Source organism: Prosopis cineraria, unplaced genomic scaffold (genome assembly GCF_029017545.1).
Source record: "Prosopis cineraria cultivar Desert tree isolate PC_DT_omini unplaced genomic scaffold, ASM2901754v1 PC3, whole genome shotgun sequence".
Classification (NCBI taxonomy): domain Eukaryota; kingdom Viridiplantae; phylum Streptophyta; class Magnoliopsida; order Fabales; family Fabaceae; genus Prosopis; species Prosopis cineraria.
Genome location: NW_026555334.1, coordinates 21,562,398 through 21,584,695, shown reverse-complemented (window position 1 = coordinate 21,584,695; position 22,298 = coordinate 21,562,398).

Genomic DNA, 22,298 nt, shown 5'->3' with positions numbered 1-22,298 from the left:
TATCTCCTCCTGATGTTCTTATTATTTCTTTTAATTTTCCCTATTCTGATAGTTCTGGTTTGACTAATTTTGGAAAAGTCTAGCTTGTGGGTACTTGTATTTCACTATGTTTTATTCTTTTTGGGATTAAAATCGAAGTTTTAGATGGATCTCCTACTTCAATTAACATAGATTCTCCTTTAGAAGATTCTTTTATAGCCTTAAAGTTTTGGTGGTTTTTTGTATTTTAAACATTATCCTATATTATACAACCACATATATGACTTCTATTTTCCAAGAGCCTTAGTTGCCAATTTCCATTACCAAAGCTTCTCTACAATCTTTGTCCTTTATTCTAGTTACATAATTCAAGAAACAATCAAAATAGATTGGTCCTTCAAACAAATTTGACTATAAAATTCTTACTAAAGGTTTTTGAAAATCTTTTTCTTGTCTTTTATTTCTTAAACATATAAATATAGGTTCATCAAACCCTATCTAAAGTTTGGTTTGACTGCAACCTAGATCATACCTATATGCATCCAATTATATTTCTCTTCATAATTTCTTATGGTTTCTTTGAGAATCATATGAATATATTGTCTTTCTTTGTTAATTCCTATTTCTCTTTCTATTGTCAAGGTTATATATGAAAAATCAAGAGTTATCTTTTGATAAACTTCTTCTTTCTTAAATGTTAAAATTGACTAATTGGTTAATATTTCCTGTAAGTTGACTGGAGTTATTTTTGTTTCTCTAGAAATATGGTTGTCTATGATTTCTATTTCTTCTTTGAGTCACCAATTCTACTTGACTATAGACTAGGACTTTTTAGGCTCTCCTATCTTCCTTTCTAGATTCAAATCCTAAGATTTTACTAAACCAACTCATTTTTCTATTTATACTATCTTTATTTTTCACTATTCTTCTTCTTCCTAGATTTAATGGGAACACTATTGCCTAAGCCAACAAACTCACTAACACTGCTAGGTTTGACCTTATAGTATTACCAATGTTTCCACCACAGTAGAATAAAATAGTTTGAAAATAAAATAGTTTAAACAATAAAATTAGCAAGTGTAGAAAACATGGCTCCAATACTATTAAGGGAAGCAAAACATGTCAAAGTACATAAAATTGTGTGTGTGTGTGTGAATTATTTTCACAATGATCATCTCTAACTACATATTCATCATCAATCAAATCTATTTCAATTGATCTAGGTGGAATTATAGTAAAAAGCAAGGTTTCATTAAGGTTGAGACTTGAGTCTATCTTTTACCTTACAGTACATTGAAGTGCTATTTATTGGTTGGATTAGTGAAATAAAACCCTGGCTTGCTAAAATGAAGGGCCGTCTTTGGAACCAACCCTATTAAGATCAAATAAAATAAATCTAATTTTTTTATCTATTTCAATAGCATTAAAGTAAACCTACTTACATTTAAAAATAGGTACTTTGAATTTGGTGTAGTTTACTCCCCATATCTCTTCAATCACTCGATAATAGTCCATGAAAGTCAACAGTGGGTTATTATCTTTTGAACTAGAAAAATACATTGATCCTACTTCTATCATTATCCCACTATGTTGTATGGTATTTTTATCATCTTGAACTTTTATATAGAAAGAATGTCCCTTTATATCATATCCACCCCAACATACGACCTCAAAATGAGGTCCCTTAGCTAACCATTTTATTGTATTAGATGCATTAACCTCATTCAAAATCATTTCTTTCAACCACCTTTTAAAAGTCTTGTTGTGCTCATTAGCCAGTTGTATCTCATTCTTTCATGGGTACTTGTCTTTCAACGACTTTGTATGAGCATCTAAATAAGGTTGGACTTCTTCCATGTTATTCAAGATATATAGGTGTGCTTGCAACATGTTTTCACAAGACATACATTTCACTTTGACTCACTGTGTTCCCTTATTAGCAAATTGTCCCCTCATGTCAAGTTTGAGGGACTCCAATAGTTGTCAACCCTTTTAGACATGCAATACACAATGCAATAGCCTCTTTGGCCACATATCATTCAACAATTCATGCTTCATGTCGGTATAGGTTCTTGGAATACCCCTTTAATATTTTCATGTATCGCTCAAACTAATACATCCACTTTAGATAAATAGGACTGTAAAGCCTTACTTTCTTAACCAAATGAATTATTAAATGCATCATGATATCAAAAAATGCTTGAGCAAAGTGCATCTCCAATTGGCATAAAATAATGGAAGCCTCATTTTTCAATTGATCCAAATTATTAGTGTCAATAACTTTGATGCAAATAGCATTAAAGGACATACACAATCTAGTTATAATGCGTCTCATATCATCTTTCATAATACTTCAAAAAGCCATAGTAAAAGTTGTTGCATCAATACATGAAAATTATAATATTTCAAGCCTACTAACTTCAGACCATTCATCGAGATAAGTCTTCTAAATTTTGAAAAATACCCTTGTGGCATCTTAATACCTTATAACCATCCACTTAAATTTCTTTTCTCATCTTTAGATAATGTGTGCACTACTAGTGGTAAATAAGCTCTCTTTATGCATGTAAACATTTTCTTATTCTCATTTCAACTAAGTCCAATCTAACATTTATTTCATCCTTAATCTTACCACTTATGTGTAAAAGTGTACTAATAAGACTATCACTACATTTTTCTTTACATGCATCATATTAAGACTATGCCTCACATCTAGACTCTGTCAATATGGAAAATAAAAATATGAACTTTTTCTCAACAAATTCATCTCACTTGCATTTTTTTATACTTAGCAAAGATAACATTAATTCTTTCTATATGTTGATAAACTTACTCTCTAGTTAAGGCCTTGGGAACCATTTCATACTCTTGTGAACCATTAAAAACTTTCTTCAATCTATATTAAAGGTGATATCGATCAAGATATTATCTGTGACCAAGGTAGACTATTTTTCTTCCTTGCTTAAGTTAGTACTAGTGTGTGCCTTCTTCACATATAGGACATGCATTGTGTCCTTAACATTATATCCTAATAAGTTTTCATATACAAGAAATTCATTTGTTATTGTGAAAATCCTGGTGCATAATGTAACATTCCAAATTTTTAATCCTTGTATTAATACTGGTTAAGGAATGAATTAGTGATTTAATACAAGATTAGGATTCTGAATAGTGGAATGTTATGTTGACTCATTCAAATAATGTGTGAACAGATATGAGTAGAAGAATGGCGTCCAAAAGCAAAGCGTGTGAGTATAGTAAGGATTTTCCTCATTGTGCCACGAGTTGCAATTAAGGCTAGATGCACTGCGACACATGGTAAAGAAATTTGCTAAATAAGGATGTGTCTGCTGATGAAAAATAGAAGAGAGATTAGGAAAAGAGGGGCCAGGCGCGGAAAAGAGGTGGACCTCTGCTAAGGCAAGTGATATCAAGAGTAAGGATGAAATTTTTGACTTGTTACTTATTGAGTAAGTCTTGTAATAGCCTTAACATCCTATTCTACCCTATTTTCTCCTAGTTTTAACTATTGAGAAATTAAATTTGAAATTTTTATGGAGATAATTTCTTACCTTATAGTAATGTAAAGGTCCTCTGGGACTAAACTAGTACTTTGTGACTAGTTTGAGTAGAAACAATAGAGCTTCAAAGCTATAGGCTCAAGTTGACCTAGTTTAGAGAGAGAGTAATGAGAGAAATTTGACTAGGTGAATGTTAGTACTTGTATTGAGTGGTAATTAGTTATAATGCCCGTAAATGAGTATGAAGAGAAGAAATGATAGTAATTAGGTACTTGATTGCTATTGTTAGCACTTTTTGTCAATAATGAAATTGACTCTAGGTGCCTAAATTTTGTAAATTCCTGTGTGTGACAAGTTGAATAGCAAGAGAAAGTGAGTAAGGTTGAGAAAAAACCGAGTAACCTTTCATTGGATAGAAGGGTTGAGGTAACAATATAATTCGTTATGTTTATTAACTATTATAACTGTGTAAAAGAGAATATGCATGTGTCAAGCTATGACTTTGATGATTGTGCTTTTTGTACATGATTTTTCATTACAAATGATTTTGGCATGCAATATGATTTGGGAATATTTACAGAACTTCTATTGGATTTCAAATTGTAATGAATTTATTTATATATGAGTATATAGTGAAAATTATGAAAGTAGTGATTAATATGTTGTGAAATGTAAAAAGCATGATCATAGAGGATGGAAATTCACATAGGGTATGTGTAGATATATGTGAGTGGAGATAGGTGTGAACAAATCCATACGGTTGGGCTGGCACTATGAGACACCGAGTGCAGCATTATACTGGCTAATACTATAAGTAAGTCAATACATAATTATATTGGGACTGTTACTAGGGGACATCCAAACAGTCTGGTAACTCCCTAGTGTATGTTAAGGTATGGTTAGAAGTCAACAATGCCTCTATTATAAGTGTGTGAACTGAAGGAAATCATAGCTTGTAGGTAGGATAGATTACCTTTGGCTAGGTGTTTCTACCACTGAAAGTGTGCTCGGGTTAACATATAATTAATCCAGTAGAGCTTATAGTTTTGTGTCGGGAAGCTTTAGAGGTTTGGTGGATAGATGATCATACTATGATTGATAATTGTGTGGAAGTGCTTTGAAAAGAGAAAATTATATATACTTTATATATATATATATATGTTATTACTTTAGTTTTGTTACTTTGACATGGTTATTATAGACATTAAATGAGCTATATTAGTTATCAAGATTTTAATCTCACCTGTGGTTATTTACATTTTTCAAGTTCTGGTAGTAGTGGTGCAAAGAAAAAAGAACTAGACCGTGAATAGAGATTTCTCTAGAAAGCCTCAGTAAGAATTGGTGTAATGACTCAAAATATAAGTTGTATTTGTATAAATATATAAGTTGCCTTAGGATTTGGAAACATGTACATACTACTGTTAATGCTTGTAGTATTTGGTGTTTTGATTTCCTAGCCCCTGTGTACATGTGTGCACATGATGAAATGATATTGTGGGCTAGTGGATGAATGGTAATACATATGGATATGATGAATGTTTGATGTGTATGTAAAATTTGGCCTTGTATATAAATGAGATTGAGAAATAGGAATTATGCCCACAAGTATGTGTTAGGCAGTTAACAGGCCAAATGTGTATGTGTAGTATATTATGTATATAACTATTTAATTAGGTGTTGCTTGTCCATTTAAATGCGGTCAAGGCCCTAGAAATAGCTAATGACATATGGTTTCATTTAGAGGTGCTTAAGTGGCAAATTTTGACATAAAATAATCAAAATGCACTTGAGTTTCTAACTTTTAAGTGAAATATCAAATTTAAACGAAACTAGTGTCATTGGTTAGATCTAGAAATAAGCTTTGTATAGGCACTTGAATCACCCAAATCGGACATCAGATACGAAATCAGCATACGTTCAAATTTGCACCAAAAACTGTCTTTTGACAGCAAAAATCTAGTATGTGTGCCGCAGCGCATGTGTCAATGTGTAACCACATGCTGTGGCATATGGTACAGAGCATGCTACTGAGGTCCTTGTGCCACATGCTACTTGTATGTAGCATGAGCTACAGCACATGGCTCACTTTTTGTGTGAATTATGATGTTTTAAGTTATTATTTGATGTGTTTATATTTTGTACTTTCACTGTATACTATTTTAAATAACGTAAATAGTTTCTATAAAGAGATTTTCAAAAAAAATTTTATTGGGATCCCAAAACTTTCAAAAATGTTTTATTTAATTAATAAATTGTATGAAAGGTCATATGGTAATGTCATTGAGGGCATTACACATAACTTGAAAGGCTCTTGCTTATAAGCATCAAATACATCTATACCTTCCTTCTATAGCATTTTCAAGTCCTCAATTAAATGTGCCAAGTAAATATCAATATCATTTCCAAACTGTTTTAGTCCCAAAATCATTAAAGATAACATTTTTGTATAGTATGTAGTCATTAGGACAATTATATATCCTTTTGCAATTGATACCCACTGGGTACAAGATTTTCTTTACCTCATACATACGCTTTAGAAGTAAATTATATGTTGGAAGCATTTTACTCAATAATTCAAGTAATTCTATGAAGCTTGAATCAGTTCATCTATTTCTTGACTTTAAGTTAACCAATCCCAACATAGCTGTCATGTCAAGAGCATAAAATTAGTATGCCTCGGCTACAAGGGTTTTTCTATATCACTATGCAAGTTGTTATATACATGTGATTGTTCATGATGCCATCTAACCATTATGAATCATATCCTCTATTCTATCATCTAAGTCATTTACAATTCACTCATTTTGCCCCATGCCATATCTATCTTGTATACTTTAAATTTATTCTATCACAAATTAAATACTCTTTTATTTCATTAATACCCAATTCATTCTCATTCATACAGTTGATATAAGGACAAAAATACTTTCCATTTTTACTAGGAACATTGCTTCTAGCAAATTAAATAAATTGGTCCGTACCATTCTCATATTCCTTACTCATTCTTCTAACATTCATCCAACTACGATCCATTTTATTTTTACCTAATCAATCATCACAAAGTTCATGAAATTGGCAATTCTTTGACTTGCATGGACATTTTAAGACTAGGAAAAATTTGATAGAATTTTCCCTTATAAATATGACTTCTCTAAATTTCAACAATAATAAATTAAACACTTTAACTAGTCCAAATAATCAAATATTAAATGTAACCATGAATAGAAATAATAGACCATAAAAAAAATTCAACAGAATTTTTTTAAAAAATGGGACCTCTCCAAATTTCAACAATAATAAATTAAACACCTTAATCCATAAAAATGGTCAACTATCAAATTTAAGCATAAATGAAAATAATATATTATTAAAGAAATTTGCCAGATTTCCCCTTAAAAATAGGACATTGCGAATTTCAACACAATAAATTAAACACTTTAATTAATCTAAATAATCAAATATCAAATTTAAGCATAAATGGGAACAATATACCATCAAAAAAAATTCGTTGAGTTTTCTTTTAAAAATGAGACCTCTACAAATTTCAATAACAATAAATTAAACACTTTAACTATTCCAAATAATTAATATCAAATATAAACATAAGTGAAAACAACATACCATCAAAAAAAGTGGCAAAGTTTCCTTAAAAATTGGACCTCTCTAAATTTTAGCAACAATAAATCAAACACTTTAACTAATCCAAATAATCAAATATTACATTTAAGCATAAATGGAAATAATATACCATTAAAAAAATTTAGCAGAGTTTCCCCTTAAAAATAAGACCTATCTAAATTTCAACAAAAATAAATTAATCACTTCAACTAGTACAAATAATCAAATATCAAATTTCAACCATGTCATTTGCAAATATGCTTTACAATTTATTTTCTTCAATTATCTATAACTCAATTAAATAATAAATAATTTCCTATCACAATTAACAATCACTTAGAAATTAAAGTTTTAAAATAAATTACAATGACCATAACAATTAATTAGTTTCTCTACCGTCAACAACATAAAATAAATAAGTTGCTTACATATAGACTATAATAGGAATCAAGTTGCAATAATGGGATGAAAACACTCCTACAAATTCATACATCCCAATACCAAAACTCATTAAAACAAATCATAGAAAACATTCATTTTAATAGACTAACAATGTAGTTCAAAAGAACATAAACTCGAGAGTCACACCCAAATAAAGAGGAGGTTCTAATAATGGAAACTTAAAAAATTGTAGCCATTTCCCATAAACATTTGAAGATTGAAATCTATAGATTTTGAGTATTATTTCTCAAAAGGAAAAAATAAAAAAAATGCTTTAACATAAATTTATCACTATAGAAAACTAGTTCCAAACTCGAGTAAATCCTTCCATCTCTAAGCCTCAAGTTGGATAATAAAAAATTCAAAAAAGAGGAGCTAAGATGAGGAAATAATAGCTAGCTATTACTTGCTATTGAAAAGCTCAAACGAAATAAGAGGAGAAACTATAGCTCTCATCGTAGGTCATAATGTTGTCCATCGAATAGGGGAAAGAGGAGATGTTGTTGGTCCATGGGTCTCATCATAGTGAGTAGAAGAGAAAGTTACCATCATAGAAGGTAAAAGAGGAGAGGAGTTGGGTTTCAAAATATAGAATGAACAGAGCATGTTGTAAAACAATTTCACTGAAATCCAAGTTTCCTCTTTTAAAAGATAATTGTGGATTTAATGCATTGTTGACATTTCTTTTGAAAAGATGCTTGAAATCACATATCTTTAATGGTTAGGGTTCATCCAAAATGGATTACCCATGCTCACAATCTACCATCCTAAATTTTTGAATTGAGATTTTATTGAAAACAATGAGGGTAAATTAGGAAGTTAATAAATAAATTAAGTTTATCAAGTTTCCAAATCACTAATGGACTTTTTATGTCATTTGGGCAACTTTGATTTAGGCTAAGAGTTTGATTGGGCCATCTGGGCCATAAGGAAAGGCCCAATTAATATGTGGTCAGATTGAGCCACTAGCTAGGGTGAGCAACCCTTCTTGTCACGACAAGTTGACTAAATCATTAAAGTCACTCATGACAAAGAAAAGAGAAAGAGGAGAATGAGAGGCGATAGAGAAGAAGGTATAGGCTACTAGGGCTCTAACTTTGGACCACTTTAGAGGCTTCCTAAGCTAGAGAACCACTTGGGTTAGCTTCCTAACCCTTACTCCTTCCCCCTAATTGAATTTTTAGAGATGTTGGGTATTATGGAGTGATGATTCCATTTTACCTTAGGTTTTAGACAAACCCATTGTATTCTTTGAGATTATTAAGAGTTAATTTAAGTTTCTATACTTAAGTTTAATGATTATTTAATGATTTGGGAGTTTGGGTAAGGTTTAGACGAATCCTAAGTTTAAATTTAAAGTTTGGGAGAAATGTGGGTTGTAAATTGGCATTATTTGAGTTTAGGTATATCAATAGAGGATAATAAAAGGTTGTTAAATCTTTGGTTGAGCCAACGATAAAGAATTGAGAGTGTGGGCGATTAATTATAGTCTAAAAGTGAGATCATTAGAAGTTTAAATTAATATCTAGCATATAATCTTATTGATTAATTATTGTTTGGAATTTTTTGAGTAGAGGAGGCTATAGGAGTAGTGATTTTCCCATGGGTAACCCTTTTGTGATAAAAAGGTTGAGGTAACTGGATGATCTAATCCTTTTACTTGTTTGTTAGATGGTTGTGAGTTTTACGAAATTATATTCCTTGTCTTTACTATATAGTGCATAATTACAAATGTGAGTTTATGATGTTATAAGTTTATGTGAAGTGGGATCTATTTAAAAGTTTGTCTTTGTGCCAATTATACATAAGTGCGCGTGTGCACGCACACACACACCCCTATATAGATATTTGCAAAATTGATTTTTAATTTGAAAATGTTGGTATGTGGTTTTGAGTTAGTTATGCAAAAATGTAAAATATGTTGATCCGAAATTTACATGCCTCATTAAGACATATTATGAGCATGATTATTGTGAGATGGTAGGTGTTCACCCTAAGGGAGTAGAGTTGTTTGAAATTCATACGGTATTTATTAGCATCTTGGGCAACCCTAGTGCTCAATCTCTTTTGTTTAGAAGTCTTAATACTATTATTATGGTAAATTGGGCATACGTACCCTGATTATTCAAAAAGGAAGAATTTATGATTTAAGATGTAAAGTGCCAACTCAAGCCAAACTTTACTATTCCTAATCACACAATCAACAACACAAGAATAATAATATATTACAATAATAGCCCTTTATTTATTTTTAAAATGCGGGACCCTAACTTTTTAAAACATATATTCAAATAAAATGACTAACGAAAGCACAATACAATCATACGACTAAAAAAGGCACAACATTATTCCCCTTAAAAAGGGCCATGTGCTGCAACTTGTACCACCATGCGTTGCAGCATATGGTACTAAGCAGCGTGCCCTGTTTTTATCTGTTCTATGTACTACGGTATGGAACACCATATGTTGGGCACATATGACAGCAAAATTTGCTATGATATGGCAATTCAACAGGTGAACTTTCATGCATGCTCTTTCTACATCCGACATTCGATTGGAGTGGTTCAAGCACCCACACGAAGCCTACAACACATACTAGCTAATGAAAAATTTGGTGCAATGATCCTAAATTTTTAATTAAATAAATTCCTTTCCAATTGATATTTATTTATTTATTTATTATAATTTTTTTACAAATGAAGAGTAGTGGCCTAATGGAATTTATACTGGTTATACATTTAAAGGTTTAAAGTTTGAACCTTGCTTTAGCCCAATATTATTTTTATTTTTATTTATGTGAAAAAGTACCAAAAGAGTCCTTACTTTTTATTTTAAAAATATTATAATAATAAAAATTTGATAGGGTTTTCTTTTGAAATTTTCCCAACTAGCTTTGGGTCTTGTTTGGTAATTTTCTCTATTTGCTTTTTATTTGAGTCACTTGCTTCTTCTTAGTCGGTGTTGTTTGTGCAAAAGAGAGAGAGCACTCAGGTATTTTTCTTATTCTCTTCTCCTTTTTCCCGATCACGTTTTGGAAGCAGAGAAGTCTAGAACTCAACCTATTTTCTCCCGTCTTCTCCTTCCTCCCCCACCATGGTATGTCTGTGAGAGAGAATTTTAGCCACTGCTACATGGGCTTCAAACCACAATTTCTCCTTTTCCTCTTTCTTTAATCTTGTTCTAAGTTGCAAAAAGGGTCAGAGATCGAAACTCTTTTGCGTCCTCTCCACCCTTCGATCATGGTTCAAACCACTGCCAACAAGTACTTAGGCATGCTTCATCGTTGCTCAGTCTTTAATCATCTAAACAAAGACCTGATTATTCTCCCCTGTTTTGCATCCACGACGTGCATGTGTGGCTAGTAAGAGCCTCGATATTATCCCCTTTTTTTCTTGGTACTAGCTTGTGTATGTGAGCTCACTATGAGTTTGGGTTACTTCCTCAACATTGATTTATCCCTCTTCTTGGTCCAGCCTCATTTGCTCTGCCAGAAGTTTGGAAGGAGGAAAAATCAATTAATGTGGTAAGAGGAGAACATTGTACATTGAGAAAATTTCAGGTAAGTGGATAGCATCCTAATTAATTTATCAATTAATTTTTCTTATTGAAATTTATTTTGTTACATTGATTATTTTAATAATAATTATGTTGATTAGTGGATACTTTGTTAATTAAATTTCTTCTTTTTTAAGTTTTGAGATGGTGGTGAAAAATGATTTATCATAGCATATGAATGTTTTACCCCTTATGACATATCCTTCAAGATTAATAAAACTCCTTTTCATTAGTATTGGCAATTTTTGATTATTCAATAAATGCAAGTATGAGCATTGGATATGAAATTTTATTTTGGCAAGTTTTAATGCTTAAAAGTATTTATGCGAGTTTGATTTTGAGAATAAAAACTGTATCTTGAAAGTGATGATTTTCTGGCATATTTGAAAATGGTCTTAAAAGGGGGACTTTATATAGAACACTAGTTATTAACGACAGTTCCGTTAACCCTTGGCGTGCCATGGTACACCTAGCTAGCAGGGTGTTCATAGGAGGTGCTAGCCTTGTGCGATAGCTATTGCACATGGAATGGTGGGATAGTTATTCGTGAGCATCGTACTCACATTTGTTTTATGGCTTTAAGCTGCATTTGGTTAGCATTACCCTCGTGGATTGTGTGTCCACATTTGTTTTGTGACTTTAGCTACATTTGGTTACTTACCCTCATGGATTGTGTGTCCACGATTATTTTCGTGCTGCGTTTGGTTATTTTCCCTCATGGATTGTGTATCCACGTTTGTTAATTATTCTGATAAGTCCCTATAGTTATGAATCCAATTATTTGATGATTTTATATTCCATTGATGTTATTAAGTAATTCGTTTATAAATATTTATTTCATTTATGTGATTTTTTGGAATTAAGTCATATTAACATTTGCCATGATAGTTTAATGATTTAAGACTTAATTTTAAAATTTTATAGAGCTGTTCTATTTTGAAGTTTATTAAATTTTTATGAAAGCTATTGGCTGTTTGGCTCACACAATTATTTTAAATTTTTCCTTTTTATTCATGTTCTATTATTTATTGTTGGGACGTTATTCACTGGAAATTATTATTTTGGTCTCAGATATGTTAGCTGATGTTGTGCTTTCCGCTAATCCTTGAGGGGTTGTAATATTCAGTTGAAATGAAAAGCTATAATCAACCTTCTTTAAAGTAAATTTTAAATCCATGTATTTTGATTTGTAAATTTCTTATGTCAGTGTTCCACATAAGCTATAGTTAGGTCCTCATCCTTATTATTTGTATTTTGTTATTTGCTAATGAGAAGAGAGTTCCTTGCTGCTACTATTGTTTTGTAAAACATTTGTAGATTTATTTTTAGGATATTTTATTTTAAGGGGAGATTTTATTAAAAAAAATTCAAAATATTAAATTGTTTGTTCGTATGGTTTGTATTGAGGATGGCTTAACTTATTATTAAATGTTTTCATGGTTTATAAATTAGAGTTTTCTTGAGTAAAGGCTTTTGGGATATGGGTATTATCTCTATATTCTGTGCCGAACATGTCCTATTTTTAGGGTGTGACATTTGGACTCAATTTGACGGTCTGATCTGAAAGTGGACACTTATGTAATCTCCTATATTCTCTAGATACAGGAGAAGATTAACAAAAATTACCATATTCACATAATCAAAACAATCAAATACCTCGTTTAAAAAGCTTAAACCCAAAACTCATTTGCAAAATCATCAAAAACCATAATGCGTTAAAGCAATATGCAATGAAAATAACTCAGATACATCCATCTCAATCAATGCATGCATTAAAAACCAAAATAATCAATTTGGAATATGGACCATGTGCCATGGCATATGGCACAAAGCCACACGCCTGACTTTTCATGTCATACGCTACAGCATGCCAGTTTGAATTTTCTGATGTCATTTGATAGCAAAGATAATTAACTTTTCGCATGCATCATTTTCACATAAAATGTTTGATTGGATTGATTCAAGCACCTACACAAAGCTTATTTCATAAGCTAGCTAATGAAATAAGTTTGGATATAATTTAATGATCCTATCAAATTTAGACACTCGAGGTGTAAAAAATCACTTTTTACAAAAATTTCACACACTTAAACGCTCAAATCAATCCCTTTCTCTTATTAAACCACACAAGACCTTAAACCAAGTCCAAAAGGAACTATTATAATTAATCAACTACAACATAATACATATATACACATATATCAAAATTTGACCCCTTGATGGCCAATTTTCACATTTCTCAATTTTTTACAATTTAACACATTTTGGTCCACTTAGCCCTTTTTCTTTATCACATATCCACACATATCATATTTACTACTCAATCTTAGCCTCTAATTACTTATTTCATTATAATTTTACACATAGGTTAAGACTCACCACAAATCTTTATACTTTCAACCAAAAACCCATTTCAAAACATGGATGCAAACTCCTATGCAACTTACCTACATATATACACAAGTTTTTGGTTCATTACACAAAACACTGAGTTGACATGGCTTCAACAACTCTAAACCAGTCTTGACTCTTTTCCCTTGCCCTGATCACTACTTTATACTGTAAAATATAACCACAAGGATGAGATAAAAATCTCAGTAACAAAATAACTCACTTCTATTGACTATCACAAGCAACTATATGAAAGTAAAGCACATATACCGTTAAACAAAACATATATTACAAGTTTTACTTAAATCACATCAGTGTTTCACATTTTACCACTTTACACCACTTTACTAACACAAGCAACACATAGCATGATAACTACGAACCAAATCTTCAAATCACCCCAACATGAAACCATAGGCTCACCTTAGACTAATGTATACTCTCATTGGCCCTAAGCTCACCTTGAGTAGTAGAATCACTTGGTCAAAGGTATTCTATCTCACTTTTAGACTATGGTTTCACCCAATACACACAATGGGTGTTGTTGACTCCAACATTGTATTACACAAATACTAAGGAGTCTAAATATCCAACATCGCACCTTAATAGGCACTAAGAAGATTATCTCCAATACTGCACCTTAAAAGGCATTAAGAAAAATATGTCATATAGTCTTATCACTACCTCTCCACTTAAGTGAACTCCCACCCTTATGATCATATTTTTTGGACCATTCATAGGTTCCCAATTACCACTTTACTCATATATTACCTGTACACATTTTCACATTAAATTACACAAATTCCATTACTTGTTTAACCAAAATCTCTTTTTAAGCAATAAACATTTAATGTTATAAAATATGCTCAGTTCAAAACTATTTAATGCATTATGTAGCAAACTTACACACAATTACAATAAATAGTCAAACAAAAAAAAAGTTATTCAGTTACCTCAACCCTTCTATCACTAGAAAGATTACCCATGGATTTCAATTACCACAACAATTCATTATAAGCTTCCTTTTTTGATTCACATGCTTGATATGCCAATCTAAACACAATTGGCACGATTTAGTCAATTAGTCTAATTTGACCAAAAGTATAAAATTACTACTTATGGCTATATTTAGCTGTCTATTCTTTTTCATTATCCATTCTAAGTCTATCGTTACTCGACTACTACTTTACATAACCTCAACTAGCCTTATTTCAGTTAAACAAGATTTCCACCTAATTTCCGCTTAATTTGGGGCCAAATCAAGCCTACAGATTCAAAGCTCTATCGTTCAGCTTCAAACCAATCTTGAAACTCTAATTTAACTCTCAAGAAACTTTTTATTACTATTGGGCAAGAATCAAATCTCTCAAATTTCACCGATTCAATTTCTCTATAAATCATATTCAGAGAAATTTAGGTAGCTTACTCATTAAGTTACTAATCAAAAGCACCTTCTATGGCTCTAAAATCTCTTGCCTTAGAATACTAGCCCTTCTACTCCTCTTCTTTTGTGTGTTTCTAATTTCTCCCTTTTGAATTTTTTGAAATTTTATGACTTAAGAAGTCACTTTCTAGTCCATGCACTGAAATGTGATCCTTATACCCGTATCTATTCATAAGACATCCCAAAGATACAAATCATCAACTAATCATCCAAATCTCTAATTCTACACTAATTACCACTTTTACCCTTGATTAATAGCTAATTACATGATTAAGAAATCAGGATGTTACAACCCGGATGTAAAAAGTTACTTTATTTTAAAACTTTCATCCTAAGTACTCAATTTTCATTCCTTGTCCCATTAGACCACTTTAGGCCTTAAACCAAGTCCAAAAGGATTACATACACTTGATTGACACTACTAATAACATATATCATGTCATTTCCTTAAATTGACCTCTCAACACCACATTATACACTTGTGGACTTATATGAGGCATAACATATAAACACATATATACAAATAGACTTGTTCTATCTTCAACCCTTTAACTCTTACATATGGGGCTCTGCCTCACTATCTAGTTAGGAATCATAATATACTCGACTCTTTCAAATGGGGCTTTGTCTCACCATTTGTGTCAAGTTCTCATATATTTACACAATTCAGAATCAATTCACATTCAATACACACATACAAGTAGAGCAAGTTACAAAACATCATATACTTGCTTGAATGGCATCTAAGCCTATCTATATACCCTTTACTAGGACACCTTCGACGAGATGCAACATTGTATACATAGACAAGTAAGGTTTCGTAATACAATTCACATACACAGTCACTCATACATCCAACCCTATATGCAACTTTATATATTCATTTATACATATGATAGTCATACTACTACCAAATGAGGTTACTCTTTTCTTACTTCCTTTTCCAGCCTTCTTATGCTCTCTTCACTTGTGTTCAAAAGTAATAGAGTGAGACATGCGTCCCAGTAACTCAGAGATAATCCCAATTATCGGTTAGTAAGCAAAATCATAAACAAGAGATAAAATAGCATGTTTCAATAAAAGCAATATTATATGCATATATAGGAATTCATTCTCATCAATCTCATTATACTCATGCAATGCATTCTTAGTTCTACCTAGTAGAGTAATCTCTACACTTAAACTAGGACTTCTATTCATATAGAATAGGGCTCACCATACCTCTGCTCAGACTAGGTAATCCTCTTCGCATATACGTGGTCTCTTAGATCAGTCATGATGGAGTTAAACTTTACGCTCTGAATTGTTAAGACTTTCTAACCTTATATAGAATAGGACCAGGACCTCTTTTCTTAGTCTAGGGTAACCTTATAGATCATTTTATATCCTAGGTCTATCATAGTGGAGTCAAGCTTTATGCTTTAGATCATTAGGATTCTCCTAGGTCAGTCCTAGCGGAGTCAAGCTCTATGCTCTAGATCATAAGAACTTCTTGGACCTCCTCAAGGTAGGGCCACGTCCCCTTATCATAATCTATGGTATGCTTATGGATGCAATTCATGTATCCACTAGACCTCTTTGAATTCATCTATCTACTATCTATAATCATTAGCCCTATAAGCTATTTAAATGATTATAACAACCTCTTAACTAATTTATTCACACAATTTCATTCTTTTAACCTAAATTTTTAGGCTATTTTGAGCTTAAACTCTCAAAGCTCAACCATTTAACTCCATACTAGTCATAAAACCTTAGTTCTGTATTTGATAGCCCTTTTTAGACTTTTCTTTTATATTCCAACACTTTAAAGCTTCATGATTTAATTTTTCAACTAATCAAATCTAATGAAAATGGGGTAGGAATGAGGCTTAGGATTGTGCGACACTTACTCGACAAGTTACTCACCGAGGCAGACTCTTGAGCTCCTGCAAATCAATGCCCTATCAGAGCCTAACTTCTCTACTCCTTCTAATGCATTTTTTTCACACTTTTTCTTTTGATTTCATGAGCTGTTCACATTAGCTTTAAGTGATTCTACATAGCATTAATCTAACATTAACAAGTATGAATTGAGAGCTTTAAAATTTTATGCATTTTTCTCATTAAAAGTCCAAATGTATTGTTATTAATCACGAAGAGATTATTGTCAAACCTAAGCGAATATTTGTCAATGAATGACTAACACATATAATTAAGCTCATCCTATAAGTTTTTCTAACTTGTTAAAACCATAATAGAGTATTGTTAATTTTGAATGAGTTGTTGTCAAAATCTTAATAGATACTTATTAATAAAAGACTAATATGTATAATTATGCTCATCCTATATGTTTTCTTAGATTGTTGAAGCTAGAATGAATTGTTGTTGATTTAGAATAGTTTTTTTATATGCTTGTTTCATTAGACCTATGCTTTTAATCATTAACATCAAGTATTTATTCAAATTTTGACAACAACTCATTCTAAATTAACAACAATCCATTTAGGCAAGCTAGAAAAGCATATAAGATGACCATATTTATATGTGTTAGTCTTTCATTAAGAAGTATCTATTTTGGTTTTAACAATAACTCATTCTAAATTAACAATAGTTCCTTCTGGATTTAATAAGCTAGAAAAGCAACATTCCATTAGATTTATGCTTTTAATCATCAACTACAAGTATATATTCGGGTTTGACAACAATTTATTCTAAATTAGCAGTAGTCCATTCGAGCTTTAAAAACTAGGAAAATGGATAAGATGGGCTTAATTGTATATGTTAATCCTTCATCAACAAGTGTACATTTAAGTTTTCACAACAATTCATTCGAACTTAACAACAAGCTATTCTGGTTTTAACAAGTTAGAAAAACTGATAGAATGTATTTAATTGTATGTGTTAGTTATTCATTAATAAGTATCATTTCATGTTTTGACAATAACTTTTTCACAATGAATAACAATACATTCAAACTTTTAACATGTAAAATATGTAAAGTTTTGAAATTTCCAATTTATAATTGTTTATGTCAAATTAATAAGTAACATTTGTAAAATAATAAGTTTCATTTACAAATTAATAACACACAGTTATGTTATTACATAAAAATGGTTAGAAGCTTATTTTACTATATATACATATACATGTGTGTGTGTGTGTGTGTCTAGCCACCTAAATCTATTATCTCTTAAATAAAAATGTTGTCAGCATCAAAGCTCCAATGACAGGTTGTCAGTGACCTTACTAACAGTAGGAGTTCTAACAACCTCGTCATTAGCAGTGGTCTAATGGCCGAAGCTGACCTTGCCGACAGTAGGGGCTTTGGCAACCTTGCCACTGGCGATGGTTTGACGGTCAATGTTGGTAACAGTAGGGTTTTTTTTATTGTTTTTTTAACTAAAGGGATAGTTTGGGCTTTTGACTTTAAAAATTAATTTAAATCAACGACCAAGGGGATGCAGTGTAATTTTAAAGTCAACTGTCCTTAACAGATATTAATTTTTTAGGTTAAGGGTCAAAATATCCTTGAAGTGCACACGAAGGGTCGTAAATGAACTTAAATTCAACTACGAATAATTTACATCCCTCAACTTTAAAAATTTGCATCCTCGTGCCCCTTAGGTTAAATGCATGTTAGTGGGCCCCATAATTTGTTTATCTAGCTTTTTTTAAATAATAAAATATAATGGTGGGACTAGCTTTATATATTTTTAAAATTTTTACACCTCCCTCCTCTCCCTCTCCCCTCCTTACTCTCTTTTCTTCTCCCTCTCCAAGCTTCGCCTCTAATAACTAAGGATATATATACTACATTTATGTGATGAGCTATATGGTTTACCATGTAACTAAACTAAGCCAAACAAAAGAAATACTCAAACATATAATGAAAAATTAGCAAAACAATAAGAGATAGGATAATAAAGCCTAATGTTATGCCAACGATAATAGAAATTACCTTTGCTCTCTTTCTGTTTCTAAATGACTTGGAGGATGGCGTCAATGAAAGGCAGGAGATGGAAGTTGATCATGATTAAGACCTACAAGATTGTCATCTAAGTCACTTATTTTTAAAATTTCAATCCCATTCAATAAAACATCTTTGTAAGTTCTTCTTGCTCCTAGGTGTGGTTGTAACTTAATTGAAAGGTTTAATTTCTTTGAGCTTCCTTTTCCCTGCATTAACGTAATGTAGTCCTTATAGATAAGAACTAAAATTTATTTCTCACTCCATCCCATCACATTGGTGATAGGTTCTACCTTAGCATCATTTATGTCTCTGCTTCCATCTCTTCTCTCTCCTCTAATAGCCACTGAGTCTAGTTTCACCCTCTCTCTCCTCCCCACTTTCTTGCTCCTCCATTCCTTCTCCTCTATGTTAAGCATGCTTGAAACTCAAGTTCGACTTTCCTGTACTTAGCTTGTCTCTATTTTTAAACCAAAAAATAAGGGAGAATAGAGACACTTTACTTCTTCACAAAGGATATCAACTTAATAAAAGTGCATGCATGCAGGGTCCTTCATGTAGAAGAGGAAGGCAAAGGAAGGTGAACGTAGGGGGAACAAGCTGGCTTATGAAGGAGGAAGGCAACTATTTCAAGTCAAAGTCTTTAGAAAGAAAGAAAGCATTAGCTCAAACTTAAGACTCTTCTTCCCAAAAGTTTTGAATGAGATAATAGCATTCCCCTGAAGCAAACAATAGTCTTAAAATCCCATTTTCGTTCAACAAAGAAGTTCAAAAATACCTTTAACGATTGTACTATAATCCACACAAGCAAGCGCATAACAAATGTTGGGTTTGTTGCTAAGGTAGTAAAAAATGGGATAAAGCAAAGCTTCACGTTCGTAGTAATGCTCAATAAAGAAACTCCTAACCCTGTGTTATGTAAATAACACCCACTACACTCATCTACAACCTTCTAGGTACTACTATAAACTCTTAAACTTAAAACCCATTTCTGTGTTTGTGTAGAAGCCAACTTTTTTATGGTTTTCAAAAGGTAAAAGGAAACCTATGCAAGATGCCCTATTAAGAGGTTGTGACTAACACTTATATTTTAAGAGTTCTCTAGGAGGTTTGGAGGAGCTGTCCTAGAAGAAGAAATCAATAATGATGGTCTACAATGCTTTAAGCGTGAGAACTAAAAAACGGATGCATTAGTTGCACAGAGAGGCTTCCTCTTATAGTAGTATAATCTAAATTTTGGTGCTAAAGAAGAAACAAAGTCCATGGAAAAAGGGTTTTTGGCTTGTGAGATCAATCAACATTTCAAAAGGAACACGGGGCAGCTCTATGTTTGCTGTAAGAGAACTCTAGACTTTAGAGATTCGATGAGGCTACTTTTTATAAAAAGATGAGAACATAGGGTAGAGAAAACAAAGAAAGCCACACACCTTGTCTCGTTTTGAGCATTCTTGGTTTCACGACCTTTACTTTAAGACCGTTTTCAAGACCTTCCAAGATCGTTACCCAATGCTCATGTGCTTGAATATGTAGCAAGCAAGACTCTTATTAAAACTAGAAATGAGCATAGGGAAGAGAAATAGGGTTGACTGCTTGGAAGAGAGCTCAAAGGGACAGATGGATAGAGGGAGAGGGAATGAAGGAGAGATAGAGAGGAGACGGCAATGACATCCTTACTTTAAGAACAACATGGATGATGAAGTGGATGGTGAGTTGCAAAAAGAGGGTGAGGAGAGAGAGAGGATTAAAAATATAAAAAAATGTAGGGCCACGAGTAATATTTTATAATTAAAAATATTCAAAATTTTTAAAAGTGGGACCCATACTAATAGGCATAAGGACCAGATAATGTTAAGGTGTTGGAAGAGAAAAGCTTTTACGTTAAGGGGCAAAAATGACCTTAAGTTGAGTTTAGGGTCATTTGTGGCCTTTCATGTATACTTCAGGGACATTTTTAACTATTAACCCTTAATTTTTCTTAGTGGTCCTTTAGTGATATTTTCCCTTAAAAAATCTACAACTAAGTTTTGAATCAACTAAGGTTAGCAAACCGATATTTGGAGAAAGGTCTTTGATTATAACATGATTTATATTTGGATATTTTTTTCCAAAACTTATAAATATCATTATTTAGTTATGGCAAGCCTCTTTCATTCCCCTATTTTCATATTCAATGAATCTTGCTCAAGGTAACACCGCCCTGGTTGTCCTATGTTCAGGTTATCGATCATTGGGTAATGTAATTAGTTAATCAATATAAAACATGATCTAAATTTTCTATAAATTTTATAATATATTATATTTTTTGATAAAATAATATATTAATTTTATAAGTATAGACAAATAGGTAAATATTTCAAATTTCATATGCATGCACGAAAAGATGATAAGCTGAACACGAAGTCAAAAAGCAAAGCGTAGAAGGGTGATACAGATTATGTAGTTCCATGATTTTAAAAAGTATTAAATGCTTTTAACGGATAAACGTGAATGCTGAATGCAAAAGCCACAAAAGATGACTTTGGGAGAAAAAAGCTCGTTTGGACTCTAACTTCTGTTGAAATTTTTATCCTATCCAAACAAGATTTTTTAAGCTTTCTACATCCCAACCTAAGTTTGAGCCTCTTAACTTAGGTTATAGAGTTATCCAAACACACTAAAACATTCCTGGCATAATGGTGTATACAGGATTTTTAGTTATTACTTGTTAGTGTATTTGTTGTTTATCGATAAACATCCTGATATGTTTGCAACCCTTGACTAACAGTGCCATACTATTCAAATTAGATTTTTCAGAGGAAAAATATGAAACAAAGTTAACTTTCTTGTTTGATGACACTACTATTTAATCAATTTGCATTAACTTCAATCTTTTTACTGCTTTGAGTGCTTTCTTTTTTATGTTCTAAATCAGCAGTTTCATAGTTTTTTTGTGCTTTGCGTTAGGATGTATACATAGATTGTTTTCCAGAGATAACCAAATATGTTAGGAGCAAAATCAAGATGCACCAACTTTTCTAATTTCCTTCTATTATTGCAATTTGTTATCAAAGTATCTCTTTGCATAAATTTATTGGTAAGCATCTTGTTTCATGCTCAAAATGTCAGGCTTGGCAATGAATATTATTCCTATGCAATTCATCTCTACTACAAAAGGTCTATGGGACATTCCCCTAAATAGCATTTTTTTTAGTTTCCCTTAGAAAGACATACTCATAAACATCTTCAAGGCTAAAGAGATATGGGTTTTTCTCAAATTTTGAGATGACCACACCTTTGATTTAGGGGTGTTAGGTGTGACATAACTGCTCAGAACGTAAGTTAGCCATAACATAGCAGCCAATATTAATAATGCAATGCTCTATTTCAAATTTGAGGTTGAAATCGAATTGCATTGGTT